This window comes from Eptesicus fuscus, chromosome 6 (assembly GCF_027574615.1).
Source record: "Eptesicus fuscus isolate TK198812 chromosome 6, DD_ASM_mEF_20220401, whole genome shotgun sequence".
Classification (NCBI taxonomy): Eukaryota; Metazoa; Chordata; class Mammalia; order Chiroptera; family Vespertilionidae; genus Eptesicus; species Eptesicus fuscus.
Window position 1 is genome coordinate 9,602,328 of NC_072478.1, and position 13,014 is coordinate 9,615,341.

Genomic DNA, 13,014 nt, shown 5'->3' on the forward strand with positions numbered 1-13,014 from the left:
TTGATAGACATAAAAGGAAAAATCAACAGTAATATAGTCACAAAAGGGGATTTTACACCCCATGAACATCAATGGATAAATCTTTCAGACAGAAAATCAACAAGGAAACAGTGGCATTAAATGATACACTAAATCAGATTAATTTAATTGATAATTTCAGAGCATATCACCCAAAAGTAGCAGAATATACATTATTTTCAGGTACACATGGAACATTTCCTAGGATAGACCATATGTTAGGACACAAAACAAGTCTCAATAAATTTAAGAAGATTGAAATCATATTAAGCATCTTCTCTGACCTAATGATATGAAACTAGAAATCAATTGCAAGGAAAAAACAACAACAGAAAAACACACAAAGACATGAAGACTAAATATCATGTAACTAAACAATGAATGGGTTAATAATGAGATCAAGGAAGAAATAGAAAAAAAAAAACTTGAAACAAATGAAAATGAGAGCACAACAACCCAAATCTTGGGGGCACAGTGAAAACCATCCTACTAGGGAAATTCATAGTATTACAGGCCTACATCAAGAAACAAGAAAAATCTCAAACATTCTAACTTTACACTTAAAAGAACTAGAAAAAGGAACAACAAACAAAGCCCAAAGTTAGTAGAAGGAAGGAAATAATAAAGATCAGAGCAGAAATAAATGAAAAAGAATCTAAAAAATAATATAAAAGATCAATGAAACCAAGAACTGGTTTCTTGAAAATAAAACAAGATTAAAAAACCTTCAACCAGATTCTTCAAGAAGAAAAGAGAAAGGACCCAAATAAATAAAATCAGAAATGAAAGATAAGAAGTAACAACTGACATCAAAGAAATACAAGGGATTGTAAGAAAACATTACAATCAACCATATGCCAACAAATTGGACAATCTGAAAAAAATTAATAAATTCCTAGAAACAAACAAGCTTCCAAAATTGAATCATAAATAATCAGAGAATCTGAGTAGATAGATTACAACTAGAGAAATTGATGCAGTAATAAAAAATATCCTAACAAATGAAAGTCCTGGAGTGGATGGTTTCACAGGTGAATTTTACCAAACATTCAAAGAAGAACTAACACCTATCTTTCTCAAACTATTGCAAAAAATTCAAGAGGAAGAAAGACTCCCAAGCTCATTTTTCAAGGCCAGCATTATCCCAATTCTAAAATCAGATAAAGACACCACAAAGAAAGAGAATTTATAGGCCAATATCTCTGAGGAACATATATGCAAAAATTATCAACAAAATATTAGCAAACTGGATCCAACAATACATTAAAAGATCATACACCATGATCAAGTGTGATTTATTTCTAGGATGCAAGATTGGTACAATATCTGCAAATCAATAAATATTATACACCACATAAACAAGATGAAGAATAAAATCACATGATCATATCAATTGATGCAGGAAAAGCATCTGATAAAATCCAGCACCCATTTATGATAAAAACTCTCAGCAAAGTGGGAATAAAGGGAACTTACCTCAACACAATTAAGACCATATATGACAAACCCACAGCTAACCTCATACTCAATGGCCAAAAACTACAAGTATTTCCCTTAAGATCAGGAACAAGATAGGAATGTCTGCTTTCATCACTCTTACTCAACATAGTACTGGAAGTCCTAGCCACAGTTATCAGACAAGAAGAAATAAAAGACATCCAAATTGTAAAGGAAGAAGTAAAAATGCCATTATTTGAAAATGACATGATGCTGTATATAGAGAACCCTAAAAATTCCACCAAAAAAAATCTAGAACTGATAAATGAATTTATTAAAGTAGCAGGATACTAAATAAATATCTAGAAATCAGTTGCATTTTTTCACAACAATAACAAATTACAAGAAATGAAAACTAAGGAAACTACCCCATTTACAATTGCATTAAAAAAAAAAAAAACACCTAGGAATAAATTTAACCAAGGATGTAAAAGACCTATACTCAGAAAATTATAAGGCATTGAAGAAATTGAAGAAGATACAAATTAGTGGAAGCATATACCATGTTTATGGATTGGAAGAATTAACATCATTTAAATGTTCATATTACCCAAAGCAATCTATAGATTCAACACAATTTCTGTCAAGATACCAATGGTGTATTTCACAGAACTGGAAAAAATATTCCAAAAATTTATATGGAACCAAAAAGACCCCGAATAACTGCAGCAAACTTGAGAAAGAACAAAGTTGGAGGAATCATATTACCTGATATCAAATTGTAGTACAAGGCTGTAGTAATCAAAATATCTTAGTACTGGCATAAAAACAAACATATAGATCAATGTAACAGAATAGAGAACCCAGAAATAAACCCACATCATTATGGCCAATTTATATTTGATAAACATACTAGGGTAAAGAAAGTCTATTCAATAAATGGTGTTTGGGAAATTGGACAGGTACATGCAAAAAAAAATGAAACTAGACCACCAACTTAAACCATACACAAGAATAAACTCGAATGAATAAAAGACTTAAATGTTAGACACAAAACCATAAAAAATCCTAGGGAAAAAAAATGGGCAATAAAATCTCCAATATTTCCCAGAGCAGTATTTTCACTGATATGTCTCCTAGGACAAGGGAAATAAGGAAAAAAATAAATAAATGGGACTACACCAAACTAAAAAGCTTCTGCACAGCAAAAGAAACCATCAACAAAATGAAAAGGGAACCCATACCATATGGGAGAATATATTTGCCAATTATACATCTGATAAGCAGTTAATATCCAAAATATATAAAGAACTTATAAAACTCAACACCAAAAAACAACAATCCCAGATCAACCAAAGGACTTGTATGCATGCATATAAGCCTAACCAATGGACACAGACAACAGGGGGGAGAGGGCATGAGTGGAGGGGTTGAAGGGGGCGGGGTAATGGGGGGATAAGGATACATATGTAATACTTTAATCAATAAAGAAATTTTAAAAAATAGAAATAAAACCAAATAAAAAATAAAACTGAGAGAGGTAAAAAAAAAAAATGGGTAAAGGACCTGAATAGACACTTCTGCAAAGAGGACATACAGATGGCCAATACACATATGAAAAGAAGCTCAAAGTCACTAATCATCAGAGAAATGCCAATTAAAACCACAATGAGATATCACCTCACACCTGTCAGAATAGTTATTATCAATAAATCAATAAACAACAAGTGCTGGCAAGGATGTGGAGAAGAGGGAACCCTTGTGCACTGTTGGTGGGAATAGATTGGTGCAGCCACTGTGAAAAACAGTGTGGAATTTCCTCAAAAACTTAAAAATGGAACTACTGTGTGACCTAGGGATCCCACTTCTGGGAATATATCCTAAGGATCCTAAAACACCAATCAGAAAGAATAGATGCACCCCTGTGTTCATTGCAGTGTTATTTACAATAGCCAAGATTTGGAAGCAGCCCAAGTGTCCATGAGTAGATGAATGAATAAAAAAGCTGTGATACATTTACTGAATGGAATACTACTTGGCCATAAAAAAGAAGGAAATCTAGCTTTTCCCTGCTGAGTGCCTCAGGCAGTAGCTGACCTACACTCCATCGGAGACCCAGAAACGAGGGCATCTAGTGGTTGGTGGGAGATGACACCAGATTTCAATCACTTGCATAAGGGAGGCATTCTAGAGGCAGACTCAGTGAGCGCCAAGGCATTGCTGCATCAAGACCCGGCCCATAAACATGTCTCCTGCACAGCAACTCTTCCTATATAGACAAAGAGGGTCCTCACGGCCAATTGGCCTGGAGGACAATTCCTCCCAGTGACACCAACAACAATCAAGACTTAACTGTACAAAGGAGGACCAAGATGGAGACATAGGGCGGAAGCCTGATTGTTGCCTACGACAACAATTTTGAGACTACGACGGGAGAGCAGAGCAGACACCATCCAGAACCACCGGAGGGCTGGCTGAGCAGATGCTCTACAACTAGAATAAAAGAGAGGGGTACGCGGGATGATGCTGATGCCGGTGACCCAAAGTCCACACTTTAAGAACTACGGCTCAGGCGACACAATGGTGGCCTGGAACGTGCACGGCGCAGTTCCCCCGGCGGTCTCCGGCTGAGGGGACGTCTCCACTCGCTGCCGAGCACGGACAGACGAGCCCCTATGAGACATGGGGTGGGAGACTCCGCGCTTGCTGACCTCCGAGTCCTTCAAGAATCTCAACGCCCCGGAAGCGGCCAGGTGCGCACGCTCGGCGACCGGCCACCGCTGCAGACCCAAGGGCCGATGCAGCGACACCAGACCAGCCCGCCGCCGCGCACCGGGCACACTGGAGCTTCGCCGAGCCCGCTGCCCAACGAGTTCTGCGGTAGCCGCCCTGGAGCTCTGAGAAAATGGCCGAAGGAATTGCTGGGAGGGAATTGACCAACAGGAATTGGGATCAAGAAGACGAAACCCCGCTGAGACCCAAGTCCAGGCGAGGCTGCGAGCCTCTGGGCTCGGGTGTGGTCACACGCCCTTGGGTCTAGGTGAGGCCTCACGCCCCTGGGTCTGGGTGAGGCCACGCGCCCCTGGGTCCAGGTGAAGCCGGATTCCGGGTTCGGGTGAGGCCATGTGCCCCTGGGTCCGGGTGAAGCTGAATCCTGGGTCTGGGTGAGGCCGTGTGCCCCTGGATCCGGGTAAGGCTGGGTCCCGGGTCTGGGTGAGGCCGTGCGCCCCTGGATCCGGGTGAGACCATGCGACCAGGGGTCTGGGAGAGGTCACGCGCCCCTGGGTCCGGGTGAGGCCACGTGCCCCTGGGTCTAGGTGAGGCTAGATCCCGGGTCCGGGTGAGGCCGTGTGCCCCTGGATCCGGGTGAGGCTGGGTCCCGGGCCCGGGTGAGGCCATGTGCCCCTGGGTCCGGGTGAGGCCACGCGCCCCTGGGTCTGGGTGAGGCTGGAGCCCGGGTCCGGGTGAGGCCATGTGTCCCTGGATCCGGGTGAGGCCTCGTGCACCTAGGTCCGGGTGAGGCCACGCGCCCCTGGGTCTGGGAGAGGACACGCGCCCCTGGGTCCGGATGAGGCCATGTGTCCCTGGATCCGGGTGAGGCCTCGTACACCTAGGTCCAGGTGAGGCCACGTGCCCCTGGGTCTGGGTGAGGCTGGAGCCCGGGTCCGGTTGAGGCCATGTGTCCCTGGATCCGGGTGAGGCCTCGTGCACCTAGGTCCGGGTGAGGCCACGCGCCCCTGGGTCTGGGAGAGGCCACGCGCCCCCGGGTCCGGGTGAGGCCATGTGTCCCTGGATCCGGGTGAGGCCTCGTGCACCTTGGTCCGGGTGAGGCCACGCGCCCCTGGGTCTGGGAGAGGACACGCGCCCCTGGGTCCGGATGAGGCCATGTGTCCCTGGATCCGGGTGAGGCCTCGTGCACCTAGGTCCGGGTGAGGCCACGCGACCCTGGGTCTGGGAGAGGCCACGCGCCCCTGTGTCCAGGTGAGGCCATGTGTCCCTGGATCCGGGTGAGGCCTCTCGCACCTAGGTCCGGGTGAGGCCACGCGCCCCTGGGTCTGGGAGAGGCCACGTGCCCCTGGGTCTGGGTGAGGCCACGTGCCCCTGAGTCCGGGTGAAGCCGTGCCCCTGGGTCCGGCCGAGACCAAACCAGAGGGAGTCGGACCTACGTTACCACCATTTGTTCACCATCCAGAGCTGAGGGGTCAGTGCTGACATGTACACATAAGGAACTGGTGGACATTGAAATTGGGTCTCTAAAGAACTGTTGGTCCAGAAAGAAACTCACTACAGACTGATTCATTTGCCTGTCAGCATAACTATTATTGCTCGTCTCACATTCAGTTCTTATAAGTATATCTCTAGGGACACATGATCTCGCTCATCTAGGGGAAACGATGAACAACATAGACTGATGAACAAGAACAGAACCAGAAACAAGGAGGCATAGATCGGACTATAGGGCCTCAGAGGGAAGATAGGGGAGGTTGGGGGGAGGGGGGAGAGATCAACCAAAGGACTTGTGTGCATGCATATGAGCCTATCCAACGGTTAAGTTCAACAGGGGGTTGGGGCATCCGTGGGGAGGGGTGTGGGATGGGAATGGGGGGGATGAGGACAAATATGTGACACCTTAATCAATAAAGAAATTTTTAAAAAATAAAATAAAATAAAAAGAAGGAAATCTTACCTTTTGGGACAGCACGGATATATTATTATGCTAAATGAAATAATCCAGTCAGAGAAAGACAAATACAATATGATTTCACTTATATGTTGAATCTAATGAACAAAATAAACTAACAAACAAAATAGAAATGGACCCATAGTTACAGAGAACAGACTGAAAGCTGTCAGAGGGGAGGTGTTAGTGGGGGGGTGGGGAATAAAGTGAAGGGATTAAGAAAAAAGCTTCATAAACAGACAATAGTATGGTGATTACCAGAGGGAAAGAAAGGTTGAGGGAGGTAGGAGAGTGTAAAGGGGGGATAAATGGTGATGGAAGGAAACTTGACTTGGGGTGTGAACACACAGTACAATATGCAGATGATGTATTTATAGAATTGTACTTGTAAAACCTATATAATCCTATATAATAAAAGGGTAATACGCAAATTGACCCTAACAGTGGAATAACCAGGACAACCAGTTGCTATGACGCACACTGACCACCAGGGGGCAGACGCTCGACTCAGGAGCTGCCTCCTGATGGTCAGTGCACTCCCACAGAGGGAGCTCTGCTAAGCCACAAGCTGGGTTGATGGCTTTGAGCGCAGCCGCGGTGGCGGGAGCCTCTCGGGGTGCCAGAGGGATGTCTGACTGCCAGCTTAGGCCTGATGCCCCAGGAAGTGGTGGACATCCCCTGAGGGGTCCCGGACTGCAAGAGGGAGCAGTCTGGGCTGAAGAAACCCCCCCACACCAAGTGCACAAATTTTCGTGCACCTGGCCTCTAGTTGTATTAATAAATGTCACCTCAATAGATTTAATTTTAAAAAATGGATATTGCTACATTTCTAACTAATGTAATAAGGAAAAAAGAGAGAAGACACAAATATCAATACCAGAAATCAGAGGGTAACATCTATGTCAGGGGATCAGGATTTGTATCAACAGTAATAAGTCAATGGGATGAGATGCGATGTGATGAGAATGGCACTTTACCTCTCTGGTCATCCTCCCAAACCAACAATCTCATCTAATCATGAGAAAAGCATTGTATAAATCCCTACTGATACACATCCTTCAAAATGCCTGACCAGTCCGGCCAGCGTAGCTCAGTAGTTGAGCCTTGACCTATAAACCAGGAGGTCACAGTTCGATTCCCAGTCAGGCCACATGCCTGGGTTGTCGGCTCTATCTCTAGTAGGGGGCTTGCAGGAGGCAGCTGATCAATGATTCTCTCTCATCATTGATGTTTCTATCTCTTTCTCTCCCTCTCTCTTCCTCTCTGAAATCAATAAATATATATATACTAGAGGCCCGGTGCACGAAATTCGTGCACGGGGGGAGAGTCCCTCAGCCCAGCCTGCACCCTCTCCAATCTGGGACCCCTTGAGGGGGATCGGGCCTAAACGGGCAGTCAGACATCCCTCTCACAATCCAGGACTGCTGGCTCCCAAATGCTCGCCTGCCTGCCTTCCTGATTGCCCCTAACGGCTTCTGCCTGCCAGCCTGATCACCGCCTAACCACTCCCCTGCCAGCCTGATTGATGCCTAACTGCTCTCCTGCCAGCCTGTTTGCCCCAACTTCCCTCCTCTGCCGGCCTGGTCACCCCCAACTGCCCTCCCCTTGCAGGCCTGGTCCCTCCCAACTGCCCTCTCCTGCAGGCCATCTTGGGGTGGCCATCTTGTGTCCACATGGGGGCAGGATCTTTGACCACATGGGGGCAGCCATCTTGTGTGTTGGAGTGATGGTCAATCTGCATATTACTCTTTTATTAGATAGGATTTTAAAAATACCTGACCAGTACTCCTCAAAACTGCCAAGATCATCACACACAAGGAACATCTGAGAAGCTGTCCATCCAAGATGAACCTAAGGAGACATGTGATCCCAGATCAGAAGAAAAGACAATAGGTAAAAACTAAGGAAACATGAGTAAAGTATGGGCTTTAGTTATTAATAACATATCAATATCTGTTCACCAAATGTGACAAATGTTGTATTTGTAAAACCTATATAATCCTATATAATAAAAGGGTAATATGCAAATTGCATACTCATATAAGACATTAATGATATGCATACTCATATAAGACATTAATGATAAGGGACACTGGGTATGGAGTGTAAGGGAAATCTCTGTACTATCTTCACAGAACATCAACATGAAAACCAGAACAGGCTACCAGGGGAAGTGAAGCGCCCAAATCCTACTGGGCCTGGTTGGCTAACTGATGGAACTGCTGGTAAACTATTAGAAAACAGGCCGCCTGTAACAGGAAGACCATCTTACTTAAGAGGGCTGGTGGGGGGGAATCTGAAACCTTGGCCCCTAGTAATCAACTTTTTTAGTGACTCTAGTTAAATCTACACGCCCACTTTGTATTGATACTCCAAACTCAGAGTCATCCACTGGTCTCATACACAGAAGATAGCCCATATCTCTGTGTAGCTGGCTGGGTGCTTGTCTAGGAAATGGTTGTTCACTGAAGTGGTGCATTTTGTTCTCTTCCTCTGTGTCAAGGGTTCAGAAACTTGCTTTTGCACAGCTCGTGCACTGCTGCCATCTAGTGGCGAACCTGTGCAACCCGCCAAAGCTAAGTTCTTATCGTTTCATTCCAAATTCCTCAACAAATATTTTGTCAACTGAGACTCTTAGGTCTTAGGCCTATCATCCAGGAGGAAAAGGACATGGTGATGGGCACACAGGACCCCATATTAAACTGGAATTAAGTGTTTAACGGCAATCCGGCAAAGGAGCATTCATCTGAGTAAGAACTTGGGATGGTTAGATGCTGAGTGGCAGGGTGGGGTGTAGAGAAGAGGGAGAACTGGGAGGGAGGGAGAGGAGGAGCAGTAATAATTCCAATAGAGTAATCCTTTGTGGACATTATAACATTTCAACAAGTAGCCTCATATTAGATCTGCAAATGAGTCACTAAGAACTGATAGAAAACTTATTGGGCAATGAACAGCAGGACCAGAAACATAGAACATCTGGTCAACTTGGTCCTATAAAAGTTTACATAAAAAGCTCCAACTGGTTCTATAAAAGTTTACATAAAACGCTCACGTTAATGATCAGATTAGTGCCGTTAGAAATGAACTGGGCCTGAGCTATACAGACAATGTGCCTCTGGGTTCTGCAGTAGCAGACTTCTCCATTTTTGTTCTTTGTTTTATTTTCATTTTTTAAGACTCGTGAATTCTTTGTGGAATCTTTCCCACCCCCTCAATTAGCTACCTTGCTTGTGTGCCTTGTAGTTTATAGTTCTGGCACAACTCTAATCACAGTTATTTGTTTATAAGTCTGCCTGCCACTCTAGACTGAGACCTCATTTGATCATTCTCTATTGTGCCTGGGTTTGGTGCGGGATCCACCTCTCCACAAACTGCCAGGTAGAGGGAGATTCGCGGAGGTGTGTAAGCACAATCCATGCCACTCTGCCTTCCTCTCTGCCAAGTAAGCCCCGCATGAAGGGGATTTATACATGAGCACAGGACAATCGGGTCAAGTGCTAAGGTCATAACCAGGAGATCTCTCAGGTGCAGTTAGAACCCATGGGGTCTGGCATAAATCACTGCAACACTTTGAGAATCAATTTCCCATTTTTCTTAAGATAAAGTGATAAGATTACCATCTAGTGGAGAATAATTCTGTAATTAACCTGAGTGTAGTAAAATCAATGGTGTTTTCCATCCCTCTTCTACTTCTATCACCCGGATTTTTCTTTGGGGTACTCCCCCTTCCCTAGTGTGGCAGAGACAATGCTCTATGTTAATTAAACTGTTTCCTTGTCATCCTGGGAACACAGAAAACCTACACTGAGTGGCCAGATTATTATGATCTCTGAACGCATAATAATCTGGCCACTCAGTGTGTATATATATATTAGAGGCCCAGTGCATGAATTCGTGCATGGGTGGGGTCCAGGCCAGCCTGGCCAGGGGGAGGGGACATGGGCGGTTGGCCAGCCTGCCCGCTGGTCGAACTCCTGGTCGAGGAGACAATTTGCATATTTGCCTTTTATTGCATAGGATATACTCTGAGTGGCCAGATTATTATGCGTTCAGAGATCATAATATCTGGCCACTCAGTGTATATTTCCCAAGCCACTTGCATGTAGGTGGGTTATGAAATGAATTCTGGCCACTGGAATGCAAGTAAAAATGATGTGCCTATTTCTAGGCCTGACCTACTCTTCTCTCTCTCTCTCTCTCCCTCTTCTGCCAACACTGGAAGGCAGGTGTTGAGGATGGAAGGGGCCAGGGTCACTGTGCTACCACTTAGAGGAGAGACGCACAGGAGAGCCTCCTGCCTCGTATGGCCATGCTGGAATTTGCTGGAATAAACTGTCGTTGAGTTAGTTGCTTTATTTAAATGGCCTGTGTTCCAAAAAGCTTACCGTCTACTTTGGGAGGTGAAACATGAGCCTTAAAAAGAAAATGCAAATAAGAGCAAGCACTGCTATAGTGCTTATGATGAGCCAGGCATTGTTGCAGGCACCTCACATAAAATAACTTACTTAATCCTCGCTGCAGACTTACAAGGTGGAAAACATTATCTCCAATGTGTGGATGAGGAAGCTGGGGCACAGAATACTTAAGTCACTTGCTCAAGAGCACACAGCTAGTAAGTGACAGGTCTGGGACCTGAACCCAGATTAGCGAGGCTCCACAGTCTATGTTCTTAAACACCATACTGTCTGCTTGTAACACAGCTCAGTTGACATTTATCCAGCACCTATTTGTGCAGGAAACTGTTCTAAATGCTATGGGGGAATAAATAAAGCATGTCGCTATTTTTAAAGAACTGATCATCTCCTAAGGCAAAATTGAGAAGCATCTACTGAGTAATGAGTATTGAGTACTGACTGTATTGAGTACTGAGTATTGACACAAAAGAGGTGAAAGAAGGAAAGGCTAGCAATGCAGTGAGAGTAACAATAACTAACACCTACTGAGCACTGAGTGGACCAGACAGAGATCCAAGTGCATGGTCACACGCTAGCCCAGGTAAGCCTCACAACAACCATAAAGAGGACGTACTATTATTATCCCATCCTGCAAAGGAGGAAATAGGCTCAGAGGTTCAATGACTTGACCATACATCTAGCTAGGAGACAGCTAAGCGAGGATTCAATCCACACAGCGGACTGCAGAACCCACACTCTTACCTGCTATCCCCTCTCATGACTCAGCAAAAGAGTCATCCAGGATGACTCATGGATTTCAAATTTTGCCATTTCCAGGACTATGAGACTGAGCTCATTATTTACTAGTAACTTCTCTTAGCTTCAGTTTCCTCTTAAAATGGAGCTAAGTTTTCCTTTGTTCACTAAATTATATTCACTAATATTATTGATATTATTATTACCAGTATTATCATTAGACTAGAGGCCCATTGCACAAAGATTCATGCAATAGGCCTTCCTTCCCCTGGCTGCCGGCACCGGTTTTCCTCCAGCACCTCGGACCCAGGCCTTTGCTCCGGCTGCAGCGGAGAAGCCAAGCCTCTTCCGTCTTCAGTCTTCAGTCGTCTTCAGTCTTCAGTCTTCTCTCAGGCTGGAGCCTTCAGTCTTCACTCCGCACCTGTGTATGCAAATTAACCCACCATCTTTGTTGGGTTAATTTGCATGCTCATTCCTGATTGGCTGGTGGGTGTCACAGAGGTATAGTCAATTTGCATATTTCACTTTTATTAGTGTAGATATGGAGACTAACAAAAGAATGAAGAAGGATGTGTTGCAAGCAAACATACTGAGGTAGAAACACGCAAAGATGTGTAACCCTGCCGCGAAAGGTCTTGGAGGGTTGGCCACGGATGAGAAATAACTGTCTTACTGAGTCAGTTAGTTGCAGATACACCTGGTGAAGATGTTTCTTTTTTTTTTTTTTTTATTGATTTTTTACAGAGAGGAAGAGAGAGGGATAGAGAGTTAGAAACATCAATGAGAGAGAAACATCGATCAGCTGCCTCTTGCACACCCCCTACTGGGGATGTGCCCGCAACCAAGGTACATGCCCTTGACCGGAATCGAACCTGGGACCTTTCAGTCCGCAGGCCGACGCTCTATCCACTGAGCCAAACCGGTTTCGGCGAAGATGTTTCTTTACTATTTTGTCAGGAAACGTTCCATGAGTGAAGGTTCTCCAGGCTTCCTCTAGCTTCCTTTTCTACCACTTAGCTTCAGGTCATCAGCTTCATCCTATTCTGTTTCCTGTACTTGAGCTAGCAGTGCCATGAACAACAGTTTTTATATCACTTGCTGTGAATCTTTATCTTCTTCAGAGAGGAGCACCTATATCATGGGGGTGGGGTGGGGAAGGGTAAAAATAAAACCAAGAAACTCATCCTCTCTTGCTGACATGGATCACCTCTCGAGGCCTAATTCCAAAGCATCATTTTGCCAAAAGGTCCCCTTCACACCAAGCATACGAATGGGATGGGGCAAAGGAAGTGAAGAGGACAGGTGTATTTGGAAAACAATAAGGAAACTAGTCTGGCTGGTGCAGAGTTCATTTAGATAACGTAAAGAATTTAGTGAAAGAAAACCTAAGAAATACAACGTTCAAATTAGCATATGAGGCCCAGGGAGGAGAAACCATTTTTACAACCAAAGCCATGCCTGCTAAAGTCTACTCAGGTACCATCCAACCTCAGTATAGGCTGATGGGATGGGGCACACAGTGTGGGCCGCTATTGGTCAGGAGGTCCTTCACCAGGAGTGGTTGCTCTGAGGACAGAGCAGTGCAGGGGCTGCGGGCTGGCAGGGCTGGGTCTGTGAGGGAGGCTCCAAGCAGGGGAGGGGAGGGTGTTCAACAGTTACAAGTGGGGGACATGGACTCAAGGAAATTGTGAGAACTAGGAAGAGAGTTCACATGATTGCCAAGGGGTC